Raw genomic sequence first — 6,325 nt, 5'->3', positions numbered from 1 at the left:
GAACGTTCAAAGTATAAACTACCCTACATACACTATGACCTATAACATAACGACCTACCATCCCATTTTATAGTACGATTCGCCAACTCCTAATGAGAAGGACAGTAATTATCCACAACCGGTAAGGTCCTATGCCCCCAATCCTCCTTACTCACACCCACAATCACAGGAGATTTACCCTTCCTCACCTGCAAACTAAAATTCATAGCAAACGACCTCTTCACCGAAAAATGCTCAAGCACATCCGATAAACAGATGTTATAACCCCTATCATTTAACAAATCCAACACATGAAAAATTCTCAAACTATTCCCCACGAACTGACAAGGGGTTTTCCCACAAAAGTTCAAAAACTCCACGTGAGAATGGTAATCTCATCCCAAAATTCAATTGACCATAAGAAACCATAACACCCCATCCCAAGGAACGTGAATCGAAGCCAAACACATTTCTATCTCCACTCCAGTCGATATCAATGATCGATCGGAGTTCACCCAACCAAACTCCTCCCTCAAATCAACAAAGATACAATCTACCGACCTAGGTACCACCTTCTCATCCATCATCTCTAATGAGGGGCGGCGATGGCGCCTCATCTCTACTACACGTCCTAACATCACCATCTCTATCACTCACAGTTGTCTCCCTCTACTGATTCAATGCAACTTCCTCACTCAAACTACCACTAGTAATCGACTTGACAAAAGTAAAAAGGAAACAAAAAGATCTAACTTTGTGTATCAAAGAGAAACGCACCTGGAGACAAAAGGTTGGAAAGTTTTTGCTTCTCTTTTTCTTCTTCCTTTGTTTTGATAAAATGAGGAGATGAAAGATCTTCAGACACAAAACCCTTTAGCTGCACAAATCTTGAAAAAAGCTAAAATGTTTTGCATTCCCCACCAAACACAATCATAACCAACTTACCTCGCCCACAAATCTGCTGCGAGTTGGGCCCATAGATCAGATCCAAACAGTTCCCGCATATTTTCCAAAACCGTTCAAACATACCAGTTGTATGACACATATAAAGAGCTTTCTTTTATCTTTTCTTTTCACACTACAGCTGTCCAAAAAAAATAAAAATAAAGGGGGTTGTACATGTAAGTACCCTCCGTTCTCAAACCAATCACTACAGTACATGTGTCCACACACTAGGTTGTATTTTCACAGCTCGTACATTACCAAATCGTATCTTCATAGCTCATACATCACCAGGTCGTACCACGCCACCAGGACATAACCACGACCCAAACTCAGGTCGTCCCAAATATCAAATACAGCCATACATGAAAACAAATGATCTACAACAATCTTGAAGCTCAGTCAACGCACCAATGAAGGAGACATTTACTTTGTAATAGTAGGAGTAATGACGAATCATCAAGTGAGCACAAAATATGGATCTACACTTGACAAACGGCCTGAAGCAAATAAGGAAAGTCATACCAAATATCTATAAGTAGAGAGAGATGAATTACGTAAGGCTTGATTCAAGTTCACCCAAGAAACTTGATACATAGGCAACTCTTATCCCAAGCAAGAGTGCAACCATTCCCCATCAACCTTAACATCAGGTCATAAGTAGAAAACCACACATCTATAATTGCTAATTCTATCATTAGCTTCCACATCTGTCTATCTACATCTACAAATACAAGAGCATATTCAATTAGTATACATTTTTTTGAAAAATCAATAATTCACTAATCTTTATAGTTTGAAAGTCTAAAGTCTAAATCATGTAGGGGAGACTTTGGCATAGTTATGATTAGACAAGGCGACAAGCATATACATCGATCTCTTACATGTAAACTTTTTAATAGTGAACATATCCTACAACGATCTATTTTTTTGCTTGGTCCTACATTGATCTCCATAGTTTGTTTTTAATTATATAAAGGAAATAAAGCTAGAAAATATAGAAAACTATGAAACCAACATGAATGCCAGTGGCGGACGGGTGAGCAAGCAACACGCACTCAAAGTACCAAAACTGTTTGTGGTATATCAGAGAAACAAAACAAATTAAGTAAAAGTTTTTATAGCGTAACTGTCCAACGGTCACTTGTGTCCCATGTCGTTGATTAGGAGGGCTAGGATAATCTTGATCGATGTTACGAAGATCATCTTTATAAAAAAGAAATAGAAAAATAAATGGCGTGCTATAACATGTCTAAAAGTTACTTACTATGCTTTTGTGTTTAAAAACGAGTAGGAAACTGTAGTTGATCATCAATAAGAAAAGTGTCTAACTACTCACTCTTATTAGCTTTTGAATCATTGGAAGCAACTTCATCCACATCCCTTGAGACAATATGAACATGTTCACTACTTGGATGGTCGGCACATCGAATAATACTATGGTTATGCTTTCTTTGGTTCCATTTTTGTCTCTCATTGGGTTCTTAGGGTGCAAGGAAGATTGTGGAGATTGAAAACCGAGGAAGAAATCGAGTTTTACAAAGGGTGTGGAACTGTGGGGGTTGGGGCCATGACCAATTCACATGGACACAATGTTGTTTTGGCCGTTTAAGATCGCTTCGTTTGAAGAGGAGAAGGGGCTCATATATAGTTTGCCCAGGGCACACGCCCTTGCCTAAGAAAAATAAGTTAGTTTTTTTTTGTTTTTTAAATGGAAATTTTATTGATAATGATAACGAAGTTTTACAAATAATTAAGACAAACGTGCAACAAGCTGCGCTGCAAGTCCTTTCTGAATGGCAAATCTTATCTTCCTAAATACAAACTCGTTAGAACCAGCTGTCATTACGTTACTGTCCATAACTTTCTGCAACCTCTTAAGGAGCTTAACCAACTGTTGTGCCAAGAAACCAAAAGTGTCAAAACTGAACGGAATGAAAGAATGCGGGTTAGCCTTACAAGCATTCTCGTGTTTCTCAATCTTTCCTGCCGCTGCTCGATTAGCTGCTCCTCCCACTTCAAAGACTCCATTCCCAAGCCCTACTAATGGAGAGGCTCCAATTACATCAACACATGCATGCTTCCCTTCAGACCAATTGTAAATCATCAATACATCCGCAGGCTGAAGTGTTGATCTCCCCTCATCTAGATCGCTGAGAAAATTGGATGAGCCTCCTTCTTCACTTGTACCCCAGCCTCCAAAATGCATCGCATAAAATGTCTCTGACATGATCATGTCGGTATTTGAAACCTAGAAAATATCGACAATGTGTTGCATGGTCCCCAAAAGCATCCAATCTACACTTTTTGCAAACAGGGCGTAAACCATCGTCATAGTACAAAGGAATCATGAGATGGTACTGGAGAATAGAATGATACTCCACTAGCGACATACGCTGTCCAAGTCCCTCCATTGGAATAGCAAGTTGAAAATCTCTTTGCGTGTTACATTTTGAAACATCATCCCATGATCTTTTGGTGAGCAGATAAATCAAACTCCCTCTCGATACTAGCAACAATATTATCGTAGAACGCTTCTGCCAAAACATTTTGTGGTTTTGAGGGGACGATAGCATTCACAGCTAGAGAATTAAGGTCAAAATCGGGTAGAAGAGACTCAATACACCGCTAGCAATATCAAAAATCTCATCCAAAGGCACCGGACCACAACTCCTAAGAATGTGGTTCAAGCTCGGTCTAAAAATGGGATGCCACAAAAGCAAATGTAGAGACATCGGTGGCATAATAAATACCTAAACCACCTAGGCGTAATGGGAGTGTCGATAAAATGCCACCGCAAATCAACACCGGGCCGGGACCATCGAAACCATAATACCCTGGAGAACACTACGGAGATGCCGATCAAAAGTTTGAGCTACCTCTTTGAAAATGGATGGTGGACAAGTACTTAATCGCGAATACCAACTTAGAAAGCCCAACACAAGCTACTAAGAGCTTAACTCACACCGCGGGATCTTCAAATATAGCCAAACGGTCCATCAAAGTCATAGCCTTGTCAATACGCTTTGTGAGCAAGACCCATGACAAAAGATCCATCGCTGCTAATCGCACCTCCAACCAACCTCGACCCCTGGCGAGGATAGGACAAATCTGAAGGAAAGAGACCGAGGAGTAAAGCGACGTTAATTGGGTGATGGCCAAAATATCTTAGTTTTAGCCACATTAAGAACCAACCCATAAGAAGGTCCTTTTTTCTGAATCATACCCAAAGCTGTCGCCACCTGTTCTATATCTCAGTTTTTATTTTTTTTATTTTTTATTTTTATTTTATTTTTATTTTTTTTGTGAAACAACATTACTGGAATTTGGTTAACAAGAAAGTATGCCAAGACGCGACTCTCCTATGCCTTGCCTAAGGGGGTGCACATCCCCTGCCTTTACACACCAAGTTCCAATTTTTCTCCATGAAATTGAGATTGTGATTTTACACCGAAATTTCGAACTACTATAAAAAAGAAGAGTTTGGGTTTTGACCAAACTAACTTTTTCTTTATGAGATAGTCAGATCTAACTTTTTCTATGTGAGAAAGTTGAGAGACCTTAACCTAAAACAAAAGAGAGATTTGAGAGAGAAAGTAATAAATCATTCTTAGTGAGTGAAGTGAGAGATCCTCTTGTAATTCTCTATCTTGTTCATCTAGTAAATCATTGATCTCGCCGGGTGGACATAGGTACATTGTCAAACCATGATAAATTCTCATCTTGTGTATGTTTGTTCTTTACATAGTCTCTACACTTATTTAAGCTTGTTGTTGATATTGTTAGTTGAGCTTGTATTAGGGGATTTTTGTTGGAGCATTTGTCTTAGTAGAAAGATCACACCTTTATGGTTGATCATGTTGGTGTTGTTAGCTTCTGCATTTGTGTACAACAATTGGTATCAGAGCGAGGTTTACGACCTAGGATTTTGAGTTTTGGGATAAAACTATAGTGTTCAAAATTTGTGAAGACAAGGTGCTTGATAAAATCACCAAGTGAATTTCTTTGTGGGTTACTTTCTGTGACTTGTAGAAATGGCTCCCAAGATGTCTAGTATGAAGTTTGAAGAAGAGAAATTTGATAAAGAAACACAAAATTGATGGCAAGAGTGAGGTCAAATGAGAAGACTTCCACAAGCAAGTGGAATGGTAGTTCTAAGAAGCCTTTAAAACATGCATATGCGATGCTACAATTCCAAGAAAAAGGGGCATTTTCTAAGTGAATGCCCTAGCCCAAAAAAGAGTAACAAGATGAGTGGTAAGTTGGAGAGTGAAGATATTAGTGAAGCAAGTCTTGTTTCTAGCTTCGATGGGGATAATGTAAGTCTTTTGGTGTCTACACAAGATGACTACATGACCGATAAGTGGATTCTTGATTTTGGGTGTTCCTACCACATGTGTCCAAATAGGAAGTGGTTTGCTACGTATGAGAACTTGAGTGGAGGTTACATTTTGATGGGTAATGATGTTGCTTGTAAGACGGTAGGGATTGGAACTATATGGGTCAAGATGCATGATGGTGTGGTGATGAATTTAACCGATGTGAGGCATGTTCCCGAATTAAAGAAGAACCTAATTTCTCTTGGTACCTTGGATTCTAAAGGCCACAAGTTTGTGGGAAATGGTGGAGTCCTAAAGATTATTAGTGGATCTTTAGTTATTATGAAGGGTTAAAGATATGGAAACTTGTATACTTTGTTGGGTAGTACAGTGACATGCGATGTAACAATGGGTATATGTAGTGATAATTTTGAGTGCACAAAATTGTGGCATATGTGCCTTGGGCATATGAATCAAAAGGGATTGTCTGAGTTATGCAAGCGAGGGCTACTAAAAGACTTAAAGAAACCAAGTATGGAATTATGTGAGCATTGTGTCTATGGAAAGCAGTGCAAAGTCAAGTTCTGTACAAGCAAACACAAGACGAGAGGCATCCTGGATTATGTGCATTCGGATGCGTGGGGACCCTCTAGAGTGGCTTCTAAGGGAGCACTACACCAAAATAGGATATTAGTAACGCACATTTTTTTTTGGTTCCTAACGTTTTTAAAAGCGTAACTTCATTTCTAACAGTTTTTAGACGTTAAAATTATATATAAAGTGTTACGATATTTTTTTTCCTAATTTGAGAATTAATTTGTAACATATTTTAAAAGTTTTGTTTCGATAGGAAACCGTAAAAAATAATATAATATTAGAAAATAATAAATAAAGACCAAAATTAGAATTTTGAGGGGCCAAATTAGAATTTTGGGAGAGAGGGAAAATAAAAATATCGTGCTCTTCTTTCTCTTCTCTTCTCTAAAACTAAAATCTCTTTTATTTTTGGTCCCCTCAAAATTTGCCTCTTCCTCAACCTAATAAACACTTCTTCCTCACCGCCACGCGTCCCATTTCGGTAGTAT

Source organism: Coptis chinensis, chromosome 9, assembly GCF_015680905.1.
Source record: "Coptis chinensis isolate HL-2020 chromosome 9, ASM1568090v1, whole genome shotgun sequence".
In the NCBI taxonomy this organism is placed as follows: domain Eukaryota; kingdom Viridiplantae; phylum Streptophyta; class Magnoliopsida; order Ranunculales; family Ranunculaceae; genus Coptis; species Coptis chinensis.
Note: the sequence above shows the minus strand (reverse complement) of the source record.